Source organism: Lepidochelys kempii, chromosome 1, assembly GCF_965140265.1.
Source record: "Lepidochelys kempii isolate rLepKem1 chromosome 1, rLepKem1.hap2, whole genome shotgun sequence".
Taxonomy (NCBI): domain Eukaryota; kingdom Metazoa; phylum Chordata; order Testudines; family Cheloniidae; genus Lepidochelys; species Lepidochelys kempii.
Window position 1 is genome coordinate 190,879,555 of NC_133256.1, and position 11,647 is coordinate 190,891,201.

An 11,647-nucleotide genomic window follows, 5' to 3' on the forward strand; every position below is an offset into this window, starting at 1 on the left:
TAAGCAGTTTTCTGCTTAGCACCTTGTCACAGCATCACTGAGGGGCAGAGGGGAAAGCACCCTTTGAGCCTGTGAAAGTTGGATTCCCTATTCTGGAGGGCTAGAGATACTATAACCTGATGTAAATAAGAAAAGTGCTTAGGCAAAAGGTTGTCACTTGCTAAGATTAAGTTTTAGTCACTGGCAATAGTTTCTAACCATCAGAGGAGTGAAGTTTTGGAATAGTCTTCCAAGGGAAGCAGTGGGGGCAAAAGACCTATCTGGCTTTAAGATTAAACTCGATAAGTTTATGGAGGAGATGGTATGATGGGATAACATGATTTTGGCAATTAATTAATCTTTAAATATTCATTGTAAATAGTCCCAATGGCCTGTGATGGGATGGTAGATGGGGTGGGATCTGAGTTACTACAGAGAATTCTTTCCTGGGTATCTGGCTGGTGAATCTTGCCCATATGCTCAGGGTTTAGCTGATCACCATATCTGGGGTCAGAGGAAATTTTTCGCCTTCCTCTGTAGCATGGGGCATGGGTCACTTGCTGGAGGATTCTCTGCTCCTTGAAGTCTTTAAACTAAGATTTGAGGACTTCAATAGCTCAGACATAGGTGAGAGGTTTTTCGCTGGAGTGGGTGGATGAGATTCTGTGGCCTGTGTTCTGCAGGAGGTCGAACCTTAAATCTATGAAGAGTGTTCTGGTTTGTTTTTGAGTTTTTTTGGTAACCATAACTGTCTCTTTTTCTTTTGCTTATTATCACTTAAATCTCCATGATTTATTAATAATAATAATTTTCATTTATTTATTATTTAACAATAATTATTTGTTTTATTACAAAACCATCTCAGTGCTGTGTCTTAAAATGAAGTGTGAATCTTCAGCTACCCTAGCAGTCTGATCAAATCCACACAGACACACCCCTAGAACCCTGAGCAGGGGTATTCTATCTGCTACCCTAGATCCATAAATCTGGAAATCCTGGATGCCTCATCATCTCAGGCATTGGCACCCTGACAGCAGGATTGTCTGGCTATGTACACTCCCTCCTCAGGCCCTATGCTACCAGCACTCCCAGCTTTCTTCGAGAAACCACTGATTTCCTGAGGAAACTATGATCCATCAGTAATCTTCCTGAAAACACCATCCTAGCCGCTATGGATGTAGAAGCCCTCTACACCAGCATTCCACACAAAGTTGGACTACAAGCCATCAGGAACAGTATGCCCGATAATGTCATGGCAAACCTGGTGGCTGAACTTTGTGACTTTGTCCTCACCCATAACTATTTCACATTTGGGGACAATGTATACCTTCAAATCAGCGGCACTGCTATGGATACCCGTATGGCCCCACAGTATGCCAACATTTTTATGGCTGACTTAGAACAATGCTTCCTCAGCTCTCGTCCCCTAACGCCCCTACTCTACTTGCGCTACATTGATGACATCTTCATCATCTGGACCCATGGAAAAGAAGCCCTTGAGGAATTCCACCATGATTTCAACAATTTCCATCCCACCATCAACCTCAGCCTGGACCAGTCCACACAAGAGATCCACTTCCTGGACACTACAGTGCTAATAAACGATGGTCACATAAACACCACCCTATACCAGAAACCTACTGACCGCTATGCCTACCTACATGCCTCTAGCTTTCACCCTGACCACACCACACGATCCATTGTCTACAGCCAAGCCCTACGATACAACCGCATTTGCTCCAACCCCTCAGACAGAGACAAACACCTACAAGATCTCTATCAAACGTTCTTACAACCACAGTACCCACCTGCCGAAGTGAAGAAACAGACTGACAGAGCCAGAAGAGTACCCAGAAGTTACCTACTACAGGACAGGGCCAACAAAGAAAATAACAGAACGCCACTAGCCATCACCTTCAGCCCCCAACTAAAACCTCTCCAGCGCATCATCAAGGATCTACAACCTATCCTGAAGGATGACCCATCACTCTCACAGATCTTGGGAGACAGGCCAGTCCTTGCTTACGGACAGCCCCCCAACCTGAAGCAAATACTCACCAGCAACCACACACCACACACCAAAAACACTAACCCAGGAACCTATCTTTGCAACAAAGCCTGTTGCCAACTGTGTCCACATATCTATTCAGGGGACACCATCATAGGGCCTAATCACATCAGCCACACTATCAGAGGCTCATTCACCTGCGCATCTACCAGTGTGATATATGTCCTCATGTGCCAGCAATGCCCCTCTGCCATGTACATTGGCCAAACTGGACAGTCTCTATGTAAAAGAATAAATGGACACAAATCAGACGTCAATTATAACAACATTCAAAAACCAGTTGGAGAACACTTCAGTCTCTTTGGTCACTTGATTGCAGACCTAAAAGTGGCAATTCTTCAACAAAAAACTTCAAAAACAGACTCCAAGGAGAGACTGCTGAATTGGAATTAATTTGCAAACTGGATAAAATTAACTTAGGCTTGAATAAAGACTTGGAGTGGATGTGTCATTACACAAAGTAAAACTATTTCCCCTTGTTTATTTCTCCCCCTACTGTTCCTCACAGGTTCTTGTCAACTGCTGGAAATGGCCTATCTTGATTATCACTACAAAACGTTTTCCTCCTCCCGCTCCGGGCTCTCCTGCTGGTAACAGCTCACCTTACCTGATCACTCTTGTTACATTGTGTATTGTAACACCCATTGTTTCATGTTCTCTGTGTATATAAAATCTCCCCACTGTATTTTCTACTGCATGAATCTGATGAAGTGAGCTATAGCTCACGAAAGCTTATGCTCAAATAAATTTGTTAGTCTCTAAGGTGCCACTCGTACTCCTTTTCTTTTTGATCTAGGCTCTGTCTCATTTGGAGGTAGCAAACTTGGTGATTCTTTGAGTGTCCAGTGAGAGGGACTTGACACTGCAGGGAGATGTCTCTGGGGAACTTGGGAACTAGGTTCACTGATTGTTACCTGCAAGACAAGGTTTGGACTGTCAGTCTTGAAGAGTTTGCTGGCAAGACAGATGAGCAAGACAGATTAGCAGCAGAAAAGCTCTCATCTAGTGAGGCTGAGTGGGGTAACATGGTGGCTCACGATTTTGGGTACCCCAGGCAGGACGTCACACCCAGAGAGGTGTGTTCCATTTGCATACAGAGAAAGGGTGTGGCAGTGGAAGACCAGACAGCTAAATATTCCTATACCCCTCATCACCATAGTATCTGAGCATCTGTCAAGCATTAACGAACAATAGCCTGGTGAGCTGGGCAAGTAAGTTATCCCCATTTTGTTTTTAACAGACAGGGACCGGGTCAGATGTACCTCTAAACATGACGACACCCTATCTAGCTCAGTTTACAGCGTCAAAATCTTTGCATGGCTGCACATCTCCTCCTCCTTGTCCTTCTCCTGGAAAGAGCAAATCCTGCCTGCCAACTCCACAGGCACAACTAATGTGGTTTCACTGAACTGGTATGAGGGAGGCAGGATGCTGGGAGCACAGGTGGGGGCCTGCACCTTCTGGGACCTTCAGACCATAGGGCTCCTTCTACACCATGCAGGAGTGTAAAGGGCCTAGGGCAGTGCATCTGTGAGCATGTAGATCCACTGGCCTGAAGAGGATGAGCATAGCATAGCAGACTAGCGGAGGGAAGAGGATTTCACGCCCTTCCAGCCTGTGTCTCCTATAGAGCACGCTGCAAACAGCCAGCACTGGGGGCTGAAGTCTTCAGGCTCATCTCTTATGAGCTATCTACATTAGCACTATTTGCAAAAACTTAACACTGGTGTTGCCACTGATTTGGGGCCGTATACCCAATACAAGGCTCTGGCAGCTGCTTGTCAGAAGGTTTAACTAACTCTATGTTAAATAATCACTGGAAGCCAGCGAAGCCTTCTTTGCACAAAGACTCCCATCCACTCTAGAACCAGTGGGAATTTTTGTCTCAGCCTGAGCAGAGTAAATGTCCACTTAGCTGCACGGAATACATTTAGACTTTCACATCACTTCTCAGTAAGCAGAGTTTCGCTATAACAGAGTTCACTATCAACTGGTTTCATGGTGCATAAAGATAATATATTTAACCCACATACATTATCCTTCAACCTTGGAATGGAAACAATCAGCCCCAAGCCAAGTGAAGGAGAGAAATGACAGCAAAAAAACAAAAACAAAACAAAACAAAAAAAAACAAAGACAGACTGAAAAACATAAGATGAGAATCAGTACTGGAGATCGTTCCCCTTTTGTATTTAAAGTCTCTAACAAGTACTTTTGAATTGTCTGAATTCCAGAATAAGTTTCCAGATATCCCAAATCACTGTACATGGAATCCTAATTTTACCAAAAATACTCCTTTCAGACACAGTATTGCTAAAGCTATTTCCTGGTGACAGTTTTTTGAATCTGTAAAACCATATCGAATATTGTTAGAGCTCAGTATTGCTTTCACGTGCCTTTTAAAGAGCTGGGAGAACAGTGAGGAAGGAACCCAGGGCATATTGTGGAAATAGTCAGCTATGCGTGTGGAGTGAGGAGAATAGTTTTCCATCTGATCAGAAATGCAGTGGAACTAAAAGGATGTTTTCAGCACACTTAAGCTCAGTTCTGTTTTCACTCTGAAACTTGAAGCTGGGCAAGATTTGCCTGTTTCCAGGTTTGGTTGTCAACATTTCTCACAGCTCTCCAGTGATTATATCCACATGTGCTTATTTGTCCAGCACACCAGGATGAAGGCATCTTCAGAAATAGAAAAACCTGTCACTGCATAAATATGCTTGTGGTGTGATGTTGCAGCTAGTGTGGTGGAAGAGTATGTTTCATTCATTCTCAGACAATCTTGTTACTAATAACTAACTAATCATTTTCTTCCACAATTACTTTTGGAGGCCAAACATGTCAAGTTTTAGCCTACAAGGAATTTATCTTATAGTTGAGAGGCATAAAGTGGCCATTTGAAATCCAAAGTTAGTAGGGCCAGGATAAGTGAGATGGGTCATCCAGTTTGTCTTTTAATTACAGATTGTGCAGAGCAACCCAAAAGCTCATTCCCACTAACCTAGCCTTAGAGCTTCTACTTGAGTCTAACAAAAATTGAAGCTAAATAAATTTACAGCTGTGTGTCTGTGAGTGGTGGCTGAGCAAACTGGATACAATTAACTTAGGCTTGAATAAAGACTGGGAGTGGGTGGGTCATTACACAAAGTAAAACTATTTCCCCATGTTTATTCCCTCCCCCACCCCCACTGTTCCTCACACGTTCTTGTGAACTGCTGGAAATGGCCCACCTTGATTATCACTACAAAAGGTTCTAACCCCCCCCCCCCTTGCTGGTAATAGCTCACCTTACCTGATCACTCTTGTTACAGTCTGTATGGTAACACCCATTGTTTCATGTTTTCCGTGTAAATAAAATCTCCCCACTGTATTTTCCACTGCATGCATCCGATGAAGTGAGCTGTAGCTCACGAAAGCTTATGCTCAGATAAATTGGTTAGTCTCTAAGGTGCCACAAGTACTCCTTTTCTTTTTGCGAATACAGACTAAGACGGCTGCTATTCTGAAACCTGCTAATTAAACAGTGGTCACTCATACTGACCAATGTATATTCATAGATTCCAAGGTCCAAAGGGATCATTGTGATCATCTAGTCTGACCTCCTGTTTAACACAGGCCATAGAAATTGCCCCATATCATTCCTCGAGTCTGTGTAGAAGACACCAAGCATGTTTCATATGTATTACTTGAATTTTAAATGTCATGTCAGCGACAGTTGCAAGTCTTTGCACGTACACCTTACCTCTGTACACTAACTCATTCCATGTAGACTTTCTGACTCACTAGACCTGAATCAAAAGGTATGTGCAGTATGTGGCAACAAAGGCACTGGACTCACATATAAGATGAGCCTGTAAATTGGTGTTGTGTTATACAGCAGCCTCTCTTTCACAATCATCATCTGACTAACCACAATCGTCATCTGACTAACCACAATCGTCATAAAAGTTCTTAAGGTGTGTTCATCATTTCTCTTCTTTCACGTACAGACTTCTTGCCTAAGGACAGAAAATAAAAAACAGCCCCAGAGTAGCAATGGAAGAGACACCCTGTATCAGTTCTGTGTTTAAATAGGGTCGAATATTATTTCATTTCATAACAATGTTATTTCAAAACAGTAAGTCAACCAGGCTGGTTGTGTTATTCATCTAATATTTGTTTCATAAAAAGTACTACTGGGTATTAATTCAACATTCAAGTTGATAAATCATGCTCTGAATTTTTAGCAAATGCCCAAGTGTGGTTGAAATTTCCTCCTAATTTAGGAGACCTGGATTCTACTCACAAGTCTTCTATGTGAGTCCATGTGGACAACTCTCCACCTCTCTTCCTCATCTAATAATGGGGATAACAATAATGCCAACACATTTGTGTTAAGTTCTCTTAACTCTATGGATGTAAATGTATAAATACTAATATACCTAGGTATTTACCCAATAATTCATTCTCTCTCACCTGAACACCTTGCATTGTGCTATTGTGCTTCTATCAAGTATCTCCATGTGCTTTATAAGCATTATTCAATTAAACATCATGATACCTTTGGCAGGTACGTACCGTTATCCCCACTTTCAGATGGAGAAAATAAAGTACAGAGAGGGGAAATGACTTGTTTAGGTTACCTAACAAGTGGCAGGTCAGGGGTCAGAAGCCAGGAGTCCTGACTCCCAGTTCTCTGCTCTAACCACACTAACACACAGCTTTACATATAAAGTAAACCTTTTTAATTTCAGAGCATGGGGTAATTAAATTTAAAATCAACCTTTTTTTAGAACAAGTCTGTGAGCCAGTAACTTTTTGACTATCCTGATCATTCTTCTCAACTGTTCCTGAATATAGATACAAGTTCACCTGCACTTGATGCAGACACACTTTGTTACACATAGTGTGGAGCAGAAATGCATGTTCATGAAACTCAGGTAACTGATAAGCATATGCAGGTTTAGATTAGGTAACTAATCCCACATGGTAACATGTAACTAAATCCCATGTGCTTTAATTTTTTTTTTCTTGTGCTGCCCTTCGTTTTGGATTTTGGCAAAATGAGATGTCTGCTCCCAATTACTCCATTTCAGCTCTTGGTTAGGTTTCAATCAAAAAGCACAGTCTCATGTGAATGGTTGACCTCTCACCTGACAGCAACTGGAAGAATCACTAACAGTAAGTGTTACTCAACTTCAGAGATTTCCAATATTTTCCTTACCTCCAGGCTACATGTGGAATGAGAACAGCTGGCAATCACACCCCAGGTTTCAAGTTGGCTTTCCTTCAGACAATGTGAAGTGTGCACCCGCCCCAGCTAAGGCCTGTGTGCTGCAACCTATCTTAAGTGGCAAGTATTTCAGCCATGTGTAATTCAGGAATGTGGTCTTGTTTAAACAGCCAACCACAGGTTTATGGCAACAGCAAAACCTTTTTCCTCAAGGTAAATATAATTTCTTACAGAACAAACAACTTTTTTGTAGATTGGTTATATTTTTAGTAAAGTTTATCTATATTTTTCTGACATGTGTGTGAATTTAGAGCTGCTGAACTGTGTCAATCTGACAGGCACAGAAAGCCATGTCTACTGTCCATCCACAGAAGAAATACAGGCATCTGCAGGGCAAGTTCTTCCCCCCAGTGTGCCTCAAAAACCCATTCTGGAGGAACACCTTTAGGAGTGAAAAGATAATTAGGTTGCCATGGGCTATTCAGTGACTGACCTCTCTGCTTAGAAGTGGCTAATGCGATACATGGCGATCTCACTTGACACGGGCACCCATTCACTGAAAATTAGATTAAGAATGCCCCTCCCCACCAATTTCATTTCAGACAGGCCTCTGTAGCAATCTATTCAGTCACTATTAACCCATCCTGGACTGTAACCACTTACCACAAGGTAATAATGACAGGTTTCAGAGTAACAGCCGTGTTAGTCTGTATTCGCAAAAAGAAAAGGAGTACTTGTGGCACCTTAGAGACTAACCAATTTATTAGAGCATAAGCTTTCGTGAGCTACAGCTCACTTCATCAGATGCATATCGTGGAAACTGCAGCAGACTTTATATATACACAGAGAATATGAAACAATACCTCCTCCCACCCCACTGTCCTGCTGTAATAGCTTATCTAAAGTGATCATCAGGTGGGCCATTTCCAGCACAAATCCAGGTTTTCTCACCCTCCACCCCCCCCCACAAATTCACTCTCCTGCTGGTGATAGCCCATCCAAAGTGACAACTCTTTACACAATGTGCATGACAATCAAGTTGGGCTATTTCCTGCACAAATCCAGGTTTTCTCACATCCCCCCCACCCCCATACACACACAAACTCACTCTCCTGCTGGTAATAGCTCATCCAAACTGACCACTCTTCAAGTTTAAATCCAAGTTAAACCAGAACATCTGGGGGAGGGGGGTTAGGAAAAAACAAGAGGAAACAGGCTACCTTGCATAATGACTTAGCCACTCCCAGTCTCTATTTAAGCCTAAATTAATAGTATCCAATTTGCAAATGAATTCCAATTCAGCAGTTTCTTGCTGGAGTCTGGATTTGAAGTTTTTTTGTTTTAAGATAGCGACCTTCATGTCTGTGATTGCGTGACCAGAGAGATTGAAGTGTTCTCCGACTGGTTTATGAATGTTATAATTCTTGACATCTGATTTGTGTCCATTTATTCTTTTACGTAGAGACTGTCCAGTTTGACCAATGTACATGGCAGAGGGGCATTGCTGGCACATGATGGCATATATCACATTGGTGGATGTGCAAGTGAACGAGCCTCTGATAGTGTGGCTGATGTTATTAGGCCCTGTGATGGTGTCCCCTGAATAGATATGTGGGCACAATTGGCAACGGGCTTTGTTGCAAGGATAAGTTCCTGGGTTAGTGGTTCTGTTGTGTGGTATGTGGTTGTTGGTGAGTATTTGCTTCAGGTTGCGGGGCTGTCTGTAGGCAAGGACTGGCCTGTCTCCCAAGATTTGTGAGAGTGTTGGGTCATCCTTTAGGATAGGTTGTAGATCCTTAATAATGCGTTGGAGGGGTTTTAGTTGGGGGCTGAAGGTGACGGCTAGTGGCGTTCTGTTATTTTCTTTGTTAGGCCTGTCCTGTAGCAGGTAACTTCTGGGAACTCTTCTGGCTCTATCAATCTGTTTCTTTACTTCTGCAGGTGGGTATTGTAGTTGTAAGAAAGCTTGACAGAGATCTTGTAGGTGTTTGTCTCTGTCTGAGGGGTTGGAGCAAATGCGGTTGTATCGCAGAGCTTGGCTGTAGACGATGGATCGTGTGGTGTGGTCAGGGTGAAAGCTGGAGGCATGCAGGTAGGAATAGCGGTCAGTAGGTTTCCGGTATAGGGTGGTGTTTATGTGACCATTGTTTATTAGCACTGTAGTGTCCAGGAAGTGAATCTCTTGTGTGGACTGGACCAGGCTGAGGTTGGTGGTGGGATGGAAATTGTTGAAATCATGGTGGAATTCCTCAAGGGCTAGACAAGCCATTTACAACGCACACTTTGCTTCTCTACAAAAGAAAAAGGACACTAAACTTTCTAAACTACTACATGCTACAAGGGGCCACAGCAATGGTTCCCTCAACCCACCTAGCAATATTGTTAACCTATCCAACTATACTCAGCCCAGCAGAAGCACTCTATGTAGAAGTCCAGTCTGCTGTTTCGACCTTCAGGAGGAGTCCACCTAGAATCCCTCTTTCTGTAGTGTTGGTAGGGAGACCTCTGTGGTTTAGTATGCTGTTCAGAGGTATTTTGGAAATATTCCTTGAGTCGGAGACGTCGAAAATAGGATTCTAGGTCACCACAGAACTGTATCATGTTCGTGGGGGTGGAGGGGCAGAAGGAGAGGCCCCGAGATAGAACAGCTGCTTCTGCTGGGCTGAGTATAGTTGGATAGGTTAACAATTTAACCAGTCATTTAATCCCTTCCCCGCTCTCCATCTTCTGTATACTCAGTTTTATTAAAATCCGGAAACTGCAAGCTACTGGTAAAGTACCTAGAACAGGGGTGGGCAAAATTTTTGGCCTGAGGGCCACATCTGGGTATGGAAATTGTATGGCAGAACATGAATGCTCATGAAATTGGGGGTTGGGGTACAGGAGGGGGTGAGGGCTCCGGCTGGGGGTGTGGGTTCTGGCTTGGGGCTGGAGATGAAGGGTTGGGGGTGCAGGAGGGTGCTCTGGGCTGGGACTAAGGGGTTCAGAGGGCAGGAGGGGTTGGGGCACAGGAGGGGGTCAGGGGTGCAGGTTCTAGGTGGTGCTTACCTCAAGCACCTCCCAGAAGCAGTGGCATGTCCTCACTCTGGCTCCTACATGGAGGCGCAGCCAGGCATGGCCAATGGGAGCTGTGGGGGCAGGGGCAGCATGCAGAGCCCCTTGGCTGCCCCTATGCGTAGGAGCTGGAGGGGGGACATACCACTGCTTCTGGGAGCCATGCAGAATGGGGCAAGGCCCCGACCCCACTTCCCAGCTGGAGCACCAGAATGGGGCAAGCCCTGGACCCCGCTCCCCGGTGGGAGGTCGAGAGCCGAATTAAAACATCTGGAGGGCCGGATGCGGCTCCCGTGACGTAGTTTGCCCACCCCTGACCTAGAACAAAAGAACAGCCATACTGGGTCAGACCAGCAGTCCATCTAGCCCAGTATCCTGTCTTTCAGTAGTGGCCAATGCCAGGTGCTTCAGAAGGAATGAATGGAACAAGCAATCATCAAGTGATCCATCCCATCGTCCACTCCCAGTTCCTGGCAGACACCTGCAGACACTGAAAACAGACTTGTGGGGAAGCTGGCTTATTCCACACACTGAATACCTCCCACAAGTTCAGAATGAGTGAGCAGAATCTAGATCACTAAGGGCTAGTCTACACTGGCAATGCCTGAAGCGCTGCCGTGACAGCTCTTTGACGTGGCTTGTGCAATCATGGCAGAGCTCTCCCAGCGCGCCAAAGAAACCCACCTCCACGAGGGGCGTAGCTCTCAGCGCTGGGGCACTATTTACACTGGCACTTTACAGCGCTGAAACTTGCTGCGCTCAGGGGAGTGTTTTTTCACACCCCTGAGCGAGAAAGTGGCAGCGCTGTAAAGTACCAGCGTAGACAAGCCCTAAGACTATCATGGAGGGTACCAGTAGGGGGCTCCTTCAGATCAACCAGGGCCCAAGTTTCAGAGTCATTATCGTTTCATTTTCAACTGGCGTATGAGCATGGTGTTTTCTTACCCGTGCTCCAGCAGCTGAAGCTACCTGAATCTTCAACCAAGAAGCCGAATGGGAAAAATGATCCTGCTTCAATTCCAAACAGTACCTGGAGTTCATGCATTGGCACACAGTTCTTCCTAAGACCCAAGTTTAATTGAAAATGGTTATTATAAATGTAAGCACATGTTAACTGAAGATTGAGCAGATAAATGCTCACACACCACCCGCAGGCCAGAAGGTATTGTGTTTTCAATAATGACCAGCTAATTACTGGTAGATAATGTGGTACAGCACATCTAATACACAGGCCTCTGAAATCACTTGGGTTGTTTTCTGCTTATCTTACATGAATATTTTATATAAAAGGAAGCTAGGAAACTAAAATCTTTATATCATTTCGTGCAAAAAAAAAA